This window comes from Gymnogyps californianus, chromosome 13 (genome assembly GCF_018139145.2).
Source record: "Gymnogyps californianus isolate 813 chromosome 13, ASM1813914v2, whole genome shotgun sequence".
Classification (NCBI taxonomy): domain Eukaryota; kingdom Metazoa; phylum Chordata; class Aves; order Accipitriformes; family Cathartidae; genus Gymnogyps; species Gymnogyps californianus.
The window spans coordinates 6,492,910-6,513,847 of record NC_059483.1 but is presented as its reverse complement, the minus strand read 5'-3'; positions in this window follow the sequence as shown (position 1 = coordinate 6,513,847).

Below are 20,938 nucleotides of genomic sequence, written 5' to 3'. Positions count from 1 at the left end.
ACAGCAAATGACATCGAAGTATAGACACTCCTTAATTACACATGCACAGAATGTATGCTGGAAGCTCTATTAACTTGCAATATATATAAATCCCAGAGACGCACATATGAAAGACTGGGTACCCTGTCAATTAAGAATTTCCAAATTTCTCACTGAATACCTGAGGTGACACTGAAATGACTCAGAAAAAAAGAAGCTCATTTAATTTTGTTGAAAAGAAAAATCACTACCCATTCAATGCTTCCTATAACAACTTCATTTTCTCCTTTTCCCCTTTACACTGAGGTTAACTCTCTGAAACTTGCGCCAAATGGGAAACTGGCACACAGTTTAGGAAATGCAAAAACATGAATTAATAACCTGAATTATGCAAATATGAACCTGAGATTTGCAATTTGTTTGAAAAAGCTAAAAGAACTCATTTTAATTGGTTTATCCATGTCCAGGCATTACTCAAATGCTTCTGGTTTAGTTAGCAGTTTCTTGCAGGCTAGAAAAAAAGCCTACGAATGCTTTAAGAGCTAAAGCATCAGAGTTCTGCTCTCTCCTTTTAAGGGGTTAGTTGCTTCCAGAACCAGCAAGTCCAGGCTGACTCCAGTTACACCGTGTCCTTCAGTTCAGAAGGTTGTAATGCATGCCCGAGTCATGCTTTGCAAGTGGCTGGTTGGAGAACAGAAGGGGCAAGAGCTCTGCACCGAGGGCTGAGGACTAAGTTCTTTAACCAGACTCTTACCATCACGTAACACTGAGGCTGGGATTGCTGTCCCTTAATATATTTATCCTTGCTTGTTATATCTCGCAGCACTCGTAACACAACCATTATTTTAAAGGAAGGAGGGAGAAAACTTGTGCTGATGCTGTGCAGAGGGAAATATCCTCTGAGGAGAAAGGCCTGACCCCACCAGAGTTGTTATTCCATAGATGTTCCCTGTAAAGTGTAACTGAAATTGAAACACAACAGAAGGGGCAATAAAAACAACAGGTCACCTTTTGAGTCACCGAGATACCTGATACTACTTTCCTTCATTTGAGCTTTACTCTGGCATAGTTGTACCAAGTCCGAGAAAACCAGCCTCTCAGCTCACAGCCTTTCCAAAATAATTGCTGGAAAATATAAAATAAAGCAAAATTGGTGAAATCCACAGTCCTTTGTTCTTCCTTATAAGCCTCTTTAGAATAGCAAAGAGGCTTCAGTGACACAGACCAGTAGAAATCCCCATAGCTTGCAAGTATTCAGGATGCTTTGCCACTGCAAAGCAGCTCAGATCGCACTGCCTAACCTCAGGTGAAAGTGTGCTGTGATCTTCTGATCTGCAGGGTTGGCACCGGCTTCAAAACAACCGCTTGCATGATGGTTATCAAATTTTTCAAAGGGAAAAAGAGATGCTGAGGGAGTTCTCCTACTAGACCTTGAGAGGGGGCAAGGAGTCCCAGGGCCATAAACTGTGCGAGTGAGACAAGGAAAATCCAATACCTTGGATGAAAAGTATATATACAGGAGAGCTCTTTATTCTGAATATGCTTCCAAAATCCAGCACAAAACTATCCTCAAGACTTTCCTCAGGAGACTGGAATAAGGCTTAGCACTCCAAGGTATCTTGTTGCTCCTTATTCATATTGATAGGGAGTTAAAAAGAATAAAAGATTTGTCTTAGAGTGTTATTAAAGGTTGATATCCCAAACAAAACAATTTTTTGCACCCACAAATTCAAGTTTAGTTCTAGATTTAGAGCTTAATTTTTCATTGGCCAACAGAGCTAGGTGGCATTGCAAGAACGCAGTCATTTCAAGATTTCGTAAGAAACTTTATCTTACGTGAACCTGAGAATTAACTGCTTTCCATCAAACATTTTATTGTTTACCTCTTAAACGTACATTTTTTCTAACGCTTGAGGAGTACTGGCCAAATTCTGCCCTTTTCACTCAAAACCCAGTCCTTAACTGGGCAGCTTGCCTGAGAGAGGGCAGCAGGTGTTGGCCTTTGATTAATAAAAGATTGGCATGGGGAGATGGGGAGCTGCTCCACACAAGTACCACCCACCAGTTGCCAATTCAGAGCTAATCCAGAGCAGTCACATCTGAAAGGCAATACCAGGTAACGCCTGCACGGTGAGATGTACGACCAGGAGAACTGGTGGATTTGATCTAGTTCTTAGGAATTTATATAAATCTCAGTGAAGTCAATGGGAATCTTTTTATGCAATCTAAATCATATCCCAGAATTACCAGAGCTGGAGCAGCCCTCTAGGCAGCCAAGCAAAGGGTCCATGGAATAAGTGGCATGGACCCAGACTATCTCTGCACCCTGGCAAGGCAGAAAGCTCTTCAGTATTGGACTGAAATCTATCACCAAGCCTTTTGTATCATTTTGCCTGTGTTTTTCTTCAATAATTAGGAGCTTTTAGCTATCGGAGTATATCAGACCTGTACCTTCCACAAGCACCGAAGTCACTCGGAAAAATGACAGCAAACATCAATGTGAAACTAGAAGGCGCAAAAAAAAAAAAAAAAATCTGCTACAGCATTATCTAAACATAAGATAGTAAGTAATAGCATTAAAAAGATCTGTTTCACATAGATGAAAATCATTACAGTTCTCTAGAGACCCTCTCTCTCTCTGCAGTAACCCGTGTCATTTCCTAGCTAGTAAAAATGTGCCACAGGATATCAAAAGACGGTAACGTTCTTCTAATTTTAATATTCCTCTAATCCAATAATGGCTTGTTTACTGCTTTCTAATTTAAAAGTAATTCATTAGATGTATCCTGTCACGTCTTATTGGCATCGAAGGCGTAAGAATCATATGCACCTCTGAGGCATGTCAGTTCTACTGCTAATATTCTATGTGGTTCCCTCAATGTAAATGGTTATCGATGCAATGGCACTGATAAGGGAGTGCTTGTGTGTACATACACATAAACTACAAACAAAAATATGAAAAGACTTCAGGGATGTCCTCTGGACCCAAAAATTTACATTCAACACTAAGAACTCTAGCAAACAGAAAATATTTAAGCTAATATAGGTGATTGGTGTGCAAATATTTGCGATAGCGACACAAAGGGTCTCTCTCAGCCCGCGGGAAGCCCCCGACTGACCTGCGGGGGACTTGAATGACTCTGCTGCAAAATGGTGAAGGTTAAGGAAACATTAGACAGAAGAGGCAGCCTGAAGTCGGAAACGCACATTTCAGGAGCCAGACCGTGCTTGGCAACATCTGTTGTGATTCTGCAAAAGCTACCCAAGACAGCTGAGTTTTTGAGTAACCCTACAGCAATGTAAGAGGAACTGAGGCCGAGGGCTTCCAGCCTGCTAGACCTTGGCGGCACACAGGCACCGAGGCCCTGGGGTGAAGGCAAGAGCGCAGCAGGAGCCATTAGCACAGCGGGGGAACACGCGCTTTCCTGCCTCACCAGCTACGGCAGCATCCACCTGGCCGCACCGTTTCCCTCCTCGCTCCCCTGACACGGAGCCTGTGCCTACCTCCACGTGAGCAGCTCTACTCCAAGCAATAAGGCAAAGGAGGCAATTTACTACAGGTAAATCCACTGTGTGCTAAAAAGCGTTGCTCAGGCAGCTTTCCTGCCACAAGGGCTGAGAACTCTTTGGCTGTTTGTATTCTGCCAGCAACCAGCTCAGTCACATCATCTCTCTCTATACCAGGAAACTAATACGTCCACTTTCAATAATCTCTTCCCAAGAAGCGAAACCTTTGATCAGCCAGGCTACCCTCACACACGTAGCTATTTAAAGAACCATGCCTATCTCAGAGGAGGGCACAAGACTGAGAAACACAATGAAACCGTGCTAGGAAACCACCCCGTTTGTCCAAACTTGTGTTATTCCTTAGGAGCACGGCAGGATCACATCAGTTTGGAAGACAGTTTGGGTCAGTACGTGTCCAAAACCATCACCTCATTGGCTGTCGATGATGTCATGCCCATGTATTAATCCCCAGTGACTGCAGGTTTAACATCACGCATATCACCCCATCATCTAGATAACGACAATGAACGCGAGTCTTAGAGGAAATTACTGGAGCAGAGAATAAAGCAACTTGTTGAAACAGGGAAAGTCGCATCTCTTAAGTGATTATTTCCAGCTTTTTTTTGTCAAAGTGAAGTTGGTGGGGTCAGGAAATACCACATGCCTCACTGAAAGGAGTGGGTATTGGTATAGCTCTGTTTTAAAGAAAGTAAATCTTCAGATCTCCCACTCAAAAAGGTAAAAGTGCCAGTGGTGAGAAACCAAGTAGGAAATAAAAGTATTCTGGGAAATAAAAGTATTTTATTTATATTCAGGGAAATAAAAGTATTTCAGGAGCTACAAAATCGGTAGCTGAAATTAAAAACACTTTTAAAAAGGAAAAAAAATTAAAAGTAAGAGTGATATCTACAAAGCAAGCTTGTCCATTTGCTGCTGACACTGTCATCACTAGAATAACTATGGCAGTAAATGAATTACATACACACACACTAGTACATAGATATATTTAACTATAACACAAATACTTGAAGTGTTACGGACTGACACTCATCACCCAGTCACACTCCCAACGCCGGAGCTCGCCCAGCCCGCAGGGTCGGCTAAAGAAAGACTTAAAAGCGCAAATATCCAGACACTTGCCGGCAAGGGGGGGGCGGTCTGCCTGGAGCCGGGGCTGCGCAGAGGGGAGCCTGCTGCCTCCCGGCTGGGGCAGCCTGCCAGACCCAGATGGCCACTTCGGGAACAGAGAAATCGCTATTATCCACCACGCTCCTCGTAATTGCGCTTCTAAATACAAGTTACATCGCAGATTAAGCCATGGCTTCTCCCAGCCCAGCTGCCTTCCCCCCCCCCCCCCCCCCCCCCCCCCGCCGCGGATCGCCCCTCCAGCCCGCCCGGGATGCGCAGCGCCGAGCACCAGCCCGGGCAGCCGGAGGGGAGCCCCGGCTCGGCAGCTCTGCTCCCCGGGTACCGCTTACCTGCCCGCCTTCTCGTCCGAGGAGAGGCTGCGCTGAAGCGAGACGGAGGCAGGAGCAAGCGTGTCGGGCAGAGGGGGAAATCGTCCGCGGGAGAGCGGGGAGCGCACCCGGCTTTCAAGCTGCGAGGAGGATGCTCCGCACAGACTCCCGCACGTAGCGGCGCAGCGCCCAAAGTGGCTTTGGAGCTCCCCTCCCACTCCTCCTCTTCAGAGACGGGGGGAGGAAGCACAGTGTTACGGCTTTTCTTTCTCTCCCACCTCCGCGGGGCTCCCTGCTCCCTCCTTTCGCTCTCCCTCCCCCCTACTACATGACTCCACCGCGCCCGGTAAGTGCGGAGCTAAAGCTGCTTGGGCGAAGTGCCCTCTCCTCCCTCCGCTCCGGGCAGCGAGGATGCTGCAGGGGAAGATTGCACTGCCTGCCTGAGGCAGAGCTGCACACCCTGCTCAGCCCGGGCTTTTAACTGCCTAATAGAGCCCTGACCTTATTTTAGCATCCGAGTGGTCGCTGCTCAGCCGAGGGAAGAGAAAAAAAAAAAAAAAAAGAGACGTTTCTTCATCTCGTAGCCGGGCCGGAGTTGGCAGCATCTTTTGGAGACAGCTGCAACTTGAGAAGGGCGCAGAGGGTCAGGGCCACAACGTCCCCCCCACCTCTCACCGCATGTCTGGTCACTGCTGCCCCGTACACCACAGTCCTACGGGTTAGCAATAAATTATCACCTTCAAAAATTGAGTTTAAATGGAAAAAGTGAAAGATGGTGTTTCACCGGCCACAAAGCTGGGGTCACTTCGACAGGCTTTCCAGCAGCCACTGGGAAACGGATTCTGTTTCTTGCTCTGACGCTGACTTTCTGTACAACCTTTATCACCTCACTTTACAGCCTCAGTTTCTCCTATAGCTCTGGTGCTTGCTTAAACAGTGATGTCCAAATATGTGCTTCAGTGGGAGTCAGGCATTTAAATATCTATAGATATTACTCCCATTTCTGTGAGAGAGGGCAGTGTCTCACCATAAGTGACCGTAGAGCTCAGTGCAATGGTAGGCTGATCTTGGCTACGTTCCCCAAATGCTGTTGTGATACAAATCATCATCATCCTGGACAAACACTCCCTAAATTGGAAGAACCACTGAAAATATGCCTTGTGGAACAGGGCAGGCTACTTTTATCACAGGAAATCACTCATCAGCTACTGATGTGGAATTGCATACTGCCTTTCAAGTTGTCCATGTGCAACTTTTCTAGTGCACGTGTGAAAAACAGTAAAAATCTCAGTAGCTTTCACACCACAGTTCATTGTAAATTAATAATGCAGTAGCAGACTCTCACATCTTGGATAAATTCTTTTAGCCTGAAAGAAAGGGTCCAAACCCCCAGCCTTAGCTCTCCTTCATCTCATGTTAGCATAACTCAGCTATGCTCTTTTAACCAACAGGAGCTACGCTACAGTCAAAATAGGAGGGAACGAGCCCACAGCATCAGATCACATCTCTCCATCTCATTCCTTACACGTGGAGGTACCACCTTCTTGCCTACTGCTCCTGACACTTAACGCCCCTCCAGACCTCTAGCGAGCCTAGGAAAGGGGACAGAGAAAAGGCAGAGAAGGGAAGGAGCTCCAAGCTGGCACAAAGGATTGTGAGAAGTAGATCCGGGGAACAGGGAAAGAACTGGATGTACTGGTGGGAAAGGGAAAGATTTAGAGGACAGGAGACACAAATCAGCAGGAAAAAGGTCTGGTCTTGCTGCCTGGGGAACAATTTGTTGAAAGCAGGCTAGCCAGGACATCAGACAGGGATTATGTAGGATCAACACCCCCCGGTACGTGTGGACGGAGCAGTTCGCCTGCCGTGGGTGCTCTTACAACCAGGCTGCTGAGCTGTGGGAGACAGGAGTTCACAGCTCTCCCTGACCTGGTGCTATCCTGCGCTCACATTTCCCTCCCCAAACACCTCTGGCTCGGGCCTCTCTCTTAGACTCAGTTTTCCCATCCAGACAATGGAGACAGCCACATTTCTTGCGCAGGGTTGCTGTCAAAATGAATTAAGTGATGTCCAAAGAGTACTTTGAAATGCAGATATTATGCTCGCTGGTTTTAATGCCTCCAAAGCGGTCTCCAGATATCTCTAAATCCTCAAGATATCCCTGATCAATTCCTGTTTTACAGATGAGGAAGCCGAGCAGAGGGACGGATGCTTTAGTCCATCTCTTTTATGTCGGGTTCTGCGGGTCCCCCTGACCTTGCCACGGCTCAGGCTCCCAGTTGCTGGCCCACGGTGACCGAGTCACATCCAAAGGCACATTTTGCTGACAACACAGAACAAGCACCATACATGCAAGTGCCTCCACACCTGATTACTAACCCCCTATAAAGCTAGTTCCTTTGACAAGTTAATGCCTAGTTTTGAGCTCCCATCCCCTCCCGCAACCTGGTGTTACCCGCCTGTTTCTGGCATCAGCTGTGCCCTGCAGGACCCCCTCCAGAAAAGCGTGGGCGTTGTGGGGCTGAACTGAATCTCCCCCTGTATTTTCCTTGCCTTCGTAGGTGTAGTGGGAAGGAGCAGGACACAGGAGCTTCTAGTCGCCAGGCCTGTGATCAAATTATCTCTCCCTCTGTCACACATCCTAATCATCACAGCTGGCGGTCATGCCAACAATATTAACGCTGCTGAGTAGCTTTCAGTTTTGCAATTAGCAAGGTTTTCTGCTTCCCTCAAATAAAAAATAGGCTCGTACTACTTAATGCTGCATAAATGATACAGATACATTCAAGGCCCATGTTACCGTCTCGTTGAGACGAACTGACGTTATAAGTGCTGTAGATATTTTAAATCTTTTGAAGATTACAATGGTTACAAAGCTCATTATTTCTAAACGTGTTTATCCTTCCTCTCTTTTTAGTTTGCAAAATTAGGCAATGCGCAGTTTAAATAAACAACTATTGTACTATTAAACATTGATTAAAGAAAAGGGTTCCATTTAAATTATTAAGTGGTAAGATAAAAAGCATCCCTTCTCTTTTGTACGCTACTTTATTCAGAAGTCAAACTTCTGTAGTCTCACTGAATGCTAATGAGTAGCATAATAATGCACAAGGGCAAGAGGGGGCTGAGTAATTAAAAACAGAGGCCAGAAATCAAAGGGCTTGAAATATACTTACCAAAATAATTCAATTATACATTAGAAACCTGGGATAATCAAGACACATCTCACAGTTTCATTCATCATTATGTCCCAATTTAATATCTATACTGGTTTGCTGTACACAGGAAGAAGCAATGGGGACTTTCATGTGCGATGCCTCAGCTGAGGAGACAAAGGCAACGTGCGCTCAGGCCCCGTTCTCATCATGCCGCACCTTGAAAATGGCTTCACTTGAGTAAGTATATTCTCAGTTATCTGATTTAGGGAACTATTTTTAGCCACAAGCTATTTCTGTATCGGTTTATTCCTTTTCTCCATAGCTTTGCAATTAATTAATACAAATCTCCACACCCACCATTTTATCTTCCGTATAAATCCATCTCCCACCTCTCTCCTTGGCTTCACCTCTTCTTGTGGCTTCAGGCTTTCCTGGTTATCCACAAAAGCCTCTGCCAAGCAAAGCAGCAGGTAGGTTCATTCAGCAAACCACGTATTTAGCTGGGATGGCATCACGAGCCTCTGAGGTTTTCATGCAACACAAGCTGGGTCAAAAAATCCTGACGTAGCTTTGCAATGTCACCACTCTTATGGGCCAAGGAGTCCCAGCACAGCTTCTAGTCTCCAGGACGGCAAAGGAGGGGACTGCACATTTCAAGGAAATTCCAGTGCCACGTGGTAAAACAAGGAAAAAAGAGCCAGTCTGATCCTGTTCAGTAATTTTGGAGATCAACAGAAGATTTACGTGATTTTGCCTTGTGCAGTCTTGATGCAATAAGCAATGATCAAACCTAGTCCCATCGGCACTGGTAACAGCTTCGTGGAGGGAACTGCAAGCGATGCTTTGTCAGGAACCGTGGAAAAAAAACAGAAAAAGTGAACAGAAGTTTCCAGCTGACAAAGGATAGCACTGTTGCTCAAAAGGTTTGCAGATGCACAAGTTGTTACCTCCATTCTGGCATATAATCAAATTCCAAAGGTTGGAAACGACCAATTTCAGCAAAAAATCAGGAATTTCAGCAAAACCAACACTCAGTTGTGTATCAGCTTCCTGAGGAATCGAAGCCTGATGGTCTTATTAGAATTTTTAAAGGTTTAAGCATAGACACTACTAGTTGTCTCTAATGAGCGAAGAAGTCAAACAAAATACTGCTGTGCTTCACAAGCCAAGAGGAGCCTGTAGGCCAACATAGGTCACAACATTAAACGGTAAAAAAGGGAAACAAGAATCTCAGGTCAAGTTTTCCAAAACTAGGGGTCTTAATTAAAGTGGAGGTTATGACTTTAGCAGACAGGTGCTGTTTAGTACAGTCCCAGCTATTACTGAGATTTGCCGCATCTTCGGTTTAGAACAAAACAAAACGCTGCACGAGAAAGAGCGAGCGAGCGTGCTTCAGCCAGTTTATGACAGCAGCTAATGTGGATGTCTCAAACTTGCCCCAACCCCATCAGCTACATCTTCCTCAATCAGAAATAGAGCTCCTTTTGAGGTGATTCAACTTCCCGAAAGAAGATGTACATTCACTCGTTAAAAAGGAGATCATTAAGACAAACAAACCAGCCCATAATGTGAGCCGGAGCAGTGTTTGCCAAAGGAGGAGAGGGAAATGTACAAGTTAAGACAGGTATAATTTCAACATACAGTGAAGCAGAGAGCAAAATACCTATTTTTCCCATTTTTCTAATGAGGAATTCATTTTTAGAAGAGAAGACACTAAGGCACACGTTGCTTGATTTTGCAGAGGGATTGACTGAAAGGGGGGAGCTATGTCTAGGGGCAGAGCCTGAGCTACACGGGAGCCCCACTGCTCAATATTCATTTCCCAAGTTTGGTGATGAAATACTCTAATAGATATCTTAGTGACATCCTTTTCCGAGAAACAGTCTGGGGCAGTAATTCTAACAGGATAAGTCAGCTGTAATGAATCTCTTTCCTCAGCACAGATGGGGCCTCACTTTACTCACGTGCATAGCTTCTTCCACTCCCTAAGACTACATGGAGGCAAGAGCAAGTAGCTCTGGCCTCTTATCTTACCTGCCTTAAACAATATAGTGGCAATCAATAAATGAACTTCATTTTTTTTTTAATACGCAATTACGTGAAATAGATTATAGAAGTGACAAAACCCAGAACAACTCCACAAACACAGAGCTGGGCTCTGATTTCTCTCAGTATGAGATCAAAGTAGTGTAGCTGCTCATTTACAGCTCAAAGTTGCATTCTTTTCCCTAACTCGGGCTGTATTGCTAGTTGACTGAACTCTGTAAAGCAGAAATATCAAGCCATCTTGATATTCCTTCCACAGTAAATAACAATTTACAAAGGAGGAGGAAAGTCTCCCTTCCCCTCCCTCTTTCAATTCATGAAGTTCAACTGCGATAGCCAGTGAGGCATACAGGAAAGGGTTAGGTATCTCTGCCTCTGAATATTTAATTCAGGACTAAATGTAATGCACAGCATCCTTATACCCTTGGGAGTTCAGCAGCCAATATGCCAATGAATATATCCTGACAATAGTGATATTTTCTGCGCTTTGGAGGCATGAGTGACATTTGCTCACCACATATGTTACATCGGATGCTGAGGTCTACACTTGTGAGAAATTAATCAGAATCCATCTGTTTCCTTCTCATCCTGGACAATTTCATTACAACTTAACCAAAGATTATAGGATTCCCATGTCTGTGTCCCCAGCCCCCAGCCCAGTCTTGGTGTTTCCATACTGAATGATTAAAGCTGCTTAGTTTAAGTAAGGTCAGAAACAATCTTCCTTCCTGTAGGGAAAGGCATAATGCTCATGAGCAGGGTCCAAAATCTGCTCTAAATTACATGTAGGTAAATCCAGAATATCCCTACTGAACCAAAGGGGGTTTAGATTTATCGTGGAGCAGGATCTGGACCTTGATCCTTCGATGCATGTTTCTGGCGGCTGATTTTGATTGACACCAGGCTCGAGGTGGCACAAAGTCAGTCACTCTGCAGGTCCTCTGCTACGTTTCCATTTACCTGTCCAGGTGGTGAGCAAAGGGATGGCTCAGCCTTCCCGCGGGGCTAGGAGATACTGTGCTACTGGGGGAAAAGAAAGCGCTCTGCCTTAAAATACTCCCTGTACTTACACATGCAGCTTAGCAAATTCTTTGCTTATTTCTTATTTACTAGTACCTCTTCAGTTCAATGTAACAGCAAGGGAGAACTGGACTTAAAGATTGCTTGGACTCAGCTGATTTATAATGCTAAATATCGCACGACGACGGATGTATTTGCTTAAAAGTGGGGTTTTTTAAGAGTTCTTTGGATGAGGCACAAATGGCACAAAAAACCCCAAAAGCATAAATATCAGTGGGAATCTGGTACCCGATTGCTAGGTAACAGTTGCAGCCAAGCCTGCTAACGTGAGGTTTCCTGAATGACAGAGAAGCCAAAGCTACGAACCAAAAAGTGAGGTTTCCATTACAGAAACTATCGACAGAGAGACACCGAAGGGGAGGTCTGGGAAAGCCCGGTAATGAGGGAAAGGTGCTCCCGCGATAAGGAGGGGCTGAGAGGCAGCTGTAGCACCCGGGGTCTGCATGTCAGGGAGGCAAAACCTGAGACACAAAGGGATGAGGACCGCAGGCTGGCTGCCACCGCAGACAGGGACAGCGGCGGGGGCTGCACTGCCAACCCAGAGCGGGAGATGGCACGTCACGGCCCCTCTGTTTGGCAGGTCCCTTTTTAGGGGAGCAGCATCTCCTGTATGTGCCACCAACCCAAAGCCTTTCGGCTACTTACCCGTGAGTGTTTTTGCTGCTCGGCCTGAGTGAAGGCGGGTACTTGGAGACGTGAGGTTCTCGACCAGCTTCGGCGGGGCTGCTCACCTCTTCCAGTTGTGGCTGGTCCCACGGTGCGACTCGAGGTGCAGACCCCGGGCTGTGAGATGGCAGAAAGCAGGCACTGGTCCCGCTGAGCATCGAGCTGCTGGACAGGAGCAGCAGGACCCCAACAGGGTTAGGTTAACATGGTTGCCCTAAACTAGGCAAACACCCCCCAGCACTGCAGCTTCACGGGGACCAGCCCCAAAACCTGACCATGTTGGCAGTGGAAGAGGAAGGAGGCAATCAAGCAAAGCAGTGCAGCACCAGCTAGAAAAAGCAGCTATAAGCGATAGGTTGTAGCAACAAGATTTGTCTGCAAGCAAAGAAATTCATCCAACAGTGGGGAGGTGGAAGCTGAAGGCAGATGAGGTCCGCCAAGCAAAATGTCATTCAGCCAGCCTGAGATGGGAAACGGCACGAAGCTCCCTGACCCCGTTCGGAGCCGTGCTGCCTTCCCCACTTCTCACAGCTATTATTCCAGCTGACTTGCAGATACCCGATAGTTATTTTTGAAATGAAGGTGCATTCAGATCAGGCTGCCACAGCCTGTCTTTTCAATCATGAGTTACTTGATCAGAAGCTTTTTTGCTGGAACATAATCACATGATACCAGGGCTTTAAACAGGACCTATATTCTAGCTCCAGCGCTGGATACTTCCTTGCCAGAAAGATATTGACACATTGGGAGATAGCGATAAAAGAAAAGAAAGATCTTGCATAAATTAACTTATGCTATTTATAGACATGGAGAGCAGTCTATCCATGGAACCATCTGCTAATCTATGTCCCATGGCAATTAAAGTCAACATTTCACCATATCTTCTCCATCAAGGGCTGAGATTATGCACTGTGCTCTTTTTTCCATGTAACACCGACCTTACATCTGTGCTGTTTAGTGTCTCCTTCCAACTTTCCATAACACTTCCCATATCCAGTCTCTGAGTGCCTGCTACAAGAAAGGAAAAACTCAAACTGTTTATTTTTATTACTATGAGGTCAAGGGGCCAGTAGGTGACAAGGGCTCTATTTATTTCATTTAGTCTCAATAACTTTTTTGTTTTCATACAAGGAAAACAGACATTAGGCACTACAGTAATGAATGTGTAGATTAGATACAGAGCAGAGTTCATACAATTAAATCTTTTCAGTGCTCCTTGTTATAAACATCCCACATACATTTTCAGAAGCAACTTATTATTTTGGACGCTATTATTTTTAAGCATCCAACACAAGATGCTTTCCAAAATTATCAAAAACCTGTGAGCAGATCTCTCGCCATCTCAATTTCTTCACAGAAAGCTGGAAGCCTAAAAGCATGGCATCCAAACATGTTGCTTTGGAAAACACATAAAGACAAACAAAAGGTCTCTATTTAATGTATAGCTTGTCCGTATTATAGATACTAGATAATTTTCTGAAGTAACTTAAAAGCTCGAGTCCAACTGCCTTGTTCTGTACCTTTTTATATACAACACATTTTTATTACTCTATGTAATTTTAATAACTTATACTGGCACCAGCATTTTAGCAATTGCATTCACTACATTTAGCAACAGGAGTTACTATAAAAGCAAGGAAGAAAATACAGAAGATTCGATCAGCAGGAAGATTTGCCAGAAAGTCAGCCTTACAGAAGGACTGAAGGACTCTTGCTCAGGTGAAAGATATTATTTTACAGAAATAACAACTCAGGGATACACGTTTCATGGACACTAATACATTTGGTTAATTACAAATAATTAAAGGCTTTCTTAGCTAACACGTCAATCAATCACACAAATAACATCTCAAGCAATGCTCCACCTCTGTCATAGCTGATATTACAAGAAGCTTCTTTTTTTCCAGATGTGTGGGGATGTGTGTGTGAGGGAGAGAAAGAAATGGAAATGTGAAGCAGTGACACAACCAAATATTATCCATTTTGGTCTGAAACTTATTGCAGTCACAAGACAATTAGAAGTTATGTGAGCACAGAGCTCTCCACAATTTATGCTGCCTGAGCCACTCTGTATGGGAACGATCTTCTCCCAGATCTCCCTTCCCCTCCCAGCCTCTCCAAAACTTTCCTCTCTCTGGTTTCCACTTTCCAACACAGGATACAAGAACGCTGAGAATGAAGGTGCTGAGGATGAGCTTTACAACCATGACTGTCTTCCCAAAGGTCTGAACTCTCTGCTCAAAACCTAAAGGTTATCATGCAAAGTCCTAGAGGAGAAAAACTGGTGTAATACCTTCCCTCAGCATCTAAAAAGATACAACAGACCATTACTGACTACGGATATAACATACACAAAGTATACCAGGGCATAGATGTAAGTATTTGTGGAAAGGTTTTAAAGCCATTGTTGTCCATTTTTGCACATTAAAACCCACAAAGAGATTTATTTAGAGCATTAAATCATTTCATTTCTCTCTAGCTAGATTTTTAACTATTAAAATATTCATCATGCACTCCAAGAATCTCTATGCCAAGTATTTATTTTATTTTTTATAACCTTTTAAATAGCTTCTTTAAAATACCTTCAGGTGTACATATTGCTCTTAAAAAAACCACTGAAAATAAGAGCTTATTGTAAAACACCAAAGGGAGAAATGAGACATCAGGCACTGCTGAGACCAGAGATCTGCCCATCAGCAGTGGCTTCTGACCACAGTAAAACCGAGGGGTGGATTCCATGAATTTCGGTGCTTAGGGTAAATAGAAAGGGCATTCTTTCAAAGTTGAAGGTTTTCAGAGTGAAAGTTCTTGGGGCTTCACATAAGCAGATGTAACTTTCTACTGCCAAGAAGGCTAGAAAAAAGAAAAAAAGCTTCTGTAAAGAGGATCTTTGTGTCAAAACCTCCCTTTTAGATTTCCCTTCAGATGGACAATATTTTTTGTAAGATGGATGGTTGGCACTGAGAAAAATCATCGCTTTCTGTTTGAAAATCTCCCCCTCATCTTGTCATTCTCTTTGACTGACAGGATCCCCCCTGGCCCTGAAACGACGCTCGGTAGCAACCAGCCCTCTCGGCTTGCAGGCAGGGTGCTGGACACAGCGCTGGTGCTGCCGCTCTCCCTCCTTGCACCACGTACCCTAAAACAAATCCGTGCCTCCGACTTTCTCGAGCACGGCCAAGCGGAGAGCTGCGCATAACTCCTGCTCTAGGTAGCCTGACGTAGCGGGTACCGATAAGCCCAAGCTGCATTTGTCAGAGACAATTACGGAGCTGCCTCGTCCGAGGTGAATATCGTATGGCGCCGCATAAGGTGCCGTCCCTGCAGCCGGCTGGCCTCGCGTGCTTCTCACAGAGGGTGGAAGGGGCCACGTGCCAGCAAAGAGGAGCGCTTACCCACGGAGCGATGGGATGAAAGGCACAGACACTACGGTCGTCGTGAGCGGTAATAGCTGGGCCTGCAGCTCACGAGCTCATCCCAGCACCGGTTTCCTGGCCAAAAGATCAGCAGCACCGTGGAGGCTCAGCCCACCTCACCCTGTAGCTCTCAGTGCGGTGGCAGATCAAGCATCTTCTGCCTGGAAAGACACTTTGGATGGAGCCTCTGAGAGAGATCGAGGCCAGGGCTGGCTCGGATGCCTTCACACCCCAGTGACATGGCTGCTCCTCACCCTGCAGCCTCCTCAGCTGGAGATGCTGATCAAATACAATTTGGCAGCTGTAAAGCTCGGTTACAAACTGCCTGGGAAGAGATTACCTTCGGTTTCAAGAACATTTCTTTCAATCTGAAGAGAAGCAGACACCTCCCCTCTCCTCCCCGTGAAGCCTCTGCTTTATGCACAGAGCCAACCTCGTTCTCGAACACCAGAATCTGAACCATTATGCTCCTCTCTGTATTCCCACATGTGATTTAACTTCTTCCACATGGAAAAAAATTATTTTAACTGTCCTTCCTTCTGTTTCTTCTCACAGAGGAAAGAGTCAAAGAGTGAGGCACAAACCTGAAAAATGATATCAAACTTTTACTAACTGCTTTGGCATGTCCTCCAAGAGCTCTCTGGCCACCGTGGCTCCTTGGAGGACAATGGTAGGCAGCATCTTCAGGCTATTTCATACAGAATTTGTGCCGTTGCTTCTCTGTCTGAAGGGGTTTCATTCTGCATCTATATAAATGTAGAAAGCAGAAGTTGTTTACCATTTATAGTCTCCAAGGAGTAAGGGATGTGCTTGTACATCGTTATTCCACCTGTTTTGTTTTCTCTCCCAGAAACTGAGATTAATGGAAAAAGGCAAGTAAGACTGCATTTGTAGACACTGACTACATTATTACTGAACACAGAACTTAACACTGAACGTCTGGGTCATTTAAAAGGTGACATGCATTTGTGAGAAAGTGCATTTAGTTTATTTATGGACAACAGAGAGACACACTGGATTCACTGTATCATAGGCTTTCCCAAGCAAAATGCTCCATTCAAGGTAGAGTAAGTGAAGACATCTCACAACTGGGGAGGAAGCTTCTTCTTTTTCAGCAAATTGCTGGTTATATGGCATATTAGGTATCATTAATGGATTAAATAACTTTTACTGAAACACGACCTCCTATTTCCACAAACAAGTCCTTTACCTTTACCACATTTATTTCCTACAAACTCTGATTTTCATTTCATGTCTATCTAAAAGGCTCAAGACCCAGGCACTCCACTCAGTTGCATTGACATTATCTTTTAATTAGCAGAGGTCACTTAATGCTCTTAATACAATCAACAGTTGCTTTCTTTCCATGATCAACTACAAGAGCATCACAGTTAATGCAGACTGATTAAAACTTGAAAATCCTTTAGCATAAAAGTATCTCAGGACAAATATAATCAAGCTATTGCCTGTAGATCATTTTTCTTGACAGCTTTGATTGCCACTCCATTAGTGTGTGACTGATTATCACGGCGCAGGATCATTTTATGGAAAACACCCTAATTCGTGCAGCACCGCCGGGTTGCAGGAAGAACAATTCAGGATCTGTGGGTAAATGGCCTCTCTTCTTCTATCGTGGGTCTCACCAGAGGACTGACAAAGCTGTGGGTGAAATTAATCCCCAGGGCTATCTCCAGCTCCATGTGTTTGACATCCTTTAAGTGCTTCCAAAACCTTGTCTCAGAAGAAGGAAAACTAAAATTAGGGTTCACGTGTGATTGGTAAGTGATAAATAAAGCTCACGCTGGAGAGACATACACAACTCGCTGCTCGGCATTGCAGCTGAATGCGCATATAAAAAACGTGACCAATTGTATAATGTCTTGCAAGTATAAATCAGTTTCCTCATCCATAGATGAAGCCGCTATCCTTGCCTGATTTCAGTGGCGAAAGACCTACTGGGTGTTTGGCGGCGAGAGATTTGTCCGAAGTGAAAGGGTTTTTTGGCAGTAGGGACTATGTTCAGTTCAAGAGAGTGGCAGGGCTTCTCACTCCAGAGTCACCTGCCCTTTTACAAGACAGATTTTAAAAGCTAAAGGCAAACAGACAGGGCTACTGTCTCCAATACCTAATAGTTTTGTTAATCCTTGTCCTTTTGACCCACGCACAAAGAAAATTATTCCAGGAAACCAATGGTAAGAACTCCTTTATAATCCCTATATTATATTATATCTGCTACTGAGTTTGTGAAGTCAGTACAATGAGAAGAGCTCTTACTATGCCTGCTACAAATTAACGAAGGCTTCTTAGTCTTGGTAGCTTTTTATTGCTAGACAAGGAGCATATGTCAGAAAACATATGGCAAACAACAAAACCAGGATGAACCAGACCAAAAAAAAAAATAGAGCAAGGATTTCTATTTAAAAAACAATTACATAAAGCTCCCTTGGAATGGCCATATACATCCACGAACCAGCCGTTTTCATCTCCTCTGCTGCATTTAGGTTATGAAAGGATTTAGTTTGCCCAAGAAAAGAATTTGAGACGTAAGGAATGCAGGACGATTTTAAATTAAACAGCATGACTATGGTAACATCTGCAATAGATTGGGTGCCCTAAACACAGTACAGGAGATAACAGTCATCTTATCTACGGTTTGGTAAATAATTTCTCCTACCTCAAGGGTCATTACATCTTCAGCTCTTTCTGTCATTTGTGATTCCACTGAGGGGCTGAAGAATAAAGCCTCCACAGGTGCTTCTGGTGCAAGTGAGCAGCTATAAATATCCCCGCATTCAGCTGCGCAGGACAAGAAACCTCATTCGCATCCTGACGTTCCTTCATTAGACGCCAACTTTCAGCCCTGCAGATCTCGGCATCTCCCGACATCGAATTTGGCAGGCAGTCGCTAAGCAGCAATATGAGCCATTAGGGAAAAGATTTTCTGCTTTCCTACATCCCAAAAGCCGCATAGTCCTCCCCTGAGAGAAATGGGGAGTTGGGGCGGGGGGAAAATCCCACCGAGCGGCACGTTCCCAAACTGGTGAATCAGCAGAAAAATCTTCCTCTCGTGTCCTAAAGTTTGAACTCATTAGGTGGGGGGATAACATCAGCCGAGAGCAGATCCCCGCTGCGGGGGTAACGCTCGCGCATCTTTCCCCACGCGGCCGCTGGGTGTTTGCTCCAGCAAAGCGGAGCACGAGGCTCCCTCGAAATTGCCCAGCCGTGAGCTGCTCGCAGTTCGCTGCCCTGGGAGCGGCACTCTAGGGCTCTATCGCAGACTGATGTGTGTTAAAATAAAGCTGTAGGTCTGTGGCTGGAGACTGTGTTTCTATTATTGGGGAAAAGATTTAAGACCAGGGCCGGTGCAGGAGCGTTCTCCCTGCTGGTCCCCGGACGGACGTGGGCTCGGCGCTGCCTGCATAAGGTACCGGCACGAAGAGGAGTTCAAGCACGAGGCTACGAGGGAATCTTATTGTACGGGTGCTGGTTTTTGGAGAGTGCCAAAAAGAAGAGGGTCACCTTAACTAAAGAGAAGGGGGGAAAACCCCAGCCAGATTTAGTGTACAAAGGTATTAAAACTGAAAAAGCTGAGGAGAAGGCGAGGGGGCACTTAGATCAGGCAGGCAGAGCTAGACACGTAAGCGATGCACAGAGATCTCATGGGACAAGGTTAGGACAAAGTGACAGCTGGTCTGAAGAAATAGCATTTTAAGATCCAAAACCCTGTCAGGAAAACCCAACCGTACAGCCGATAGAGAAGTTCAATAAAAATGGGCAGGCAGAAAAAGGACACAAGGTACATAAATACATGCTTATTCAATAAAGCAAGAAATGGAACAGCAAAATTGAGCAAACAAGGCTGCCCGGGGATGGGAGACAGCCTGATTTATTTACCTTGCTGAAACACGGTAGCGTGGAAAACACAGCGGGGAAACTGTGTTGTCTCGGTAGGAATTATTCAGCAAAGGAGGGTTAGGTCATGGCTAGAGCACCAGAAAGAGCCTCTGGAAGCCAAGTTTCCAAAGGAAGAAAAATCACACAGACGATGCATAATTGATGCAGATGTACCAGGAGAGTTGTACGCTCCGGGGACAGAGAGGAAAATTATTTTTAAAAAAAAAAAAAAAAAATCAACAAACAGTTAATAATAAAGCAGTAGTGACTTCTAATTACCTGTATACAACTGCTTACAGCCCATGCCACAGTGACAAGCTGTTTCTTAGCAACTCGGAGGCGGGTTTTGGAAGGGCTCTTTCCAGGGAGAGAAGCTCCCATCTCCTGGGGACCAAAGTTTAGCAGTAACCTCTGCCTGGACCATTAGGTTTTAGGGGCTGCGGTACATTGTAGCGATGTAATTTACTGCCCATAGGAAGAGATCACACTGGGGGGAAAAAAAAAAAAAAAAAAAAAGAAAAGATTTGGGAACGTGGACAGGAATCAAGCAGTCCTGTAAATGAGGATATTGGAATCGTGGATTTGGCATCAGGGATGCCCAGGCGTTTCTGGCAGAAGAGGGGTGCAGCATCGCCCGAGCCAGCAGCACAGAGGAAAGTGCAGATTATCAGGGCCAGATGGCTTCACCCAAAAGCTCTGCAAGGAGAGAATAATTATGCTGCTAGAGCGGAGATCCCTTCTCATTAACCTCAGGTGTCCCCCTTTTTTGAGAAATGCTCAAGACAAATCCATTTGCCAGCCATGATTTTTTTTTTTCCTTGCGCAAAGAAGTTGATTATTTTGAGAAGTCATTAGAAGTTACACACACCTAGGCGAACAATATATTTCTGTAGAGGAAAACTGCACCTTTCCACAAGCTAATCTGCAAAATAATAAGGGAAATTCACACATAAATCATATGATCTTTGAAAATGCCTTGGGCAAAGGCTCTGGCAAGGGTCTGTTGATGAGCTGAAGTATCCAGGAGAGAGGGAGTATTGCCACGGCTCAAGAACTGCTTAAGAGACAGGCAGAGTTGGTTAATTTTTAAGAGGATCAAAGACCTTCATCACCGTTGATGTTTAATAAATTAATGAGCTAGAAAAGCACACAAAGAATAAATGTCAAATACTAGAGAGAAGCTAGAAAAACTCCAGGGGTTCAGGAAATCCGCACGAACAGACAGACAGACAAATACACACACCCAGAGCACGATGCAGCCCTACTCCTCGGTAGACACGAGTCTTTTAATTCATTGGAAACTGCTTCCAATAATAATTAATAGTGAAAAAGAACAAAATGAAATGGAGCTGCCTACAGCAGCCCTGCCAAAACTTTTCTCTGTGAAGTGCCGGCTGGGAGAGCGGCTGGCAGGAGAAGTGTCACCATGTAAAATGACATCAGCCCCCACCTCTGATGCAATCTTAGCGCCGCTGAAGTCCCAAGAGGGGCGAGTTGTGGATTTCAGTGCGGGCAGTGCCAGCCCCCACCCTCTGTCTCAGACTGAGGGCAAAAGTCCAAAGTGTAACAAAAAAAACCCCAAACCCACCAAAAAGAAGCAGCCCAGGTCTGGTTAACTCCAAAAGGAAACAAGTAACAGAATATACTGGGGGTAAATTGACACTTGCCCCCAGGGAGAGAAACTTGGGCATCTCTTCTTAATAAAGAGAAAAAAAAGAAAAAGAAAAAAAGACTT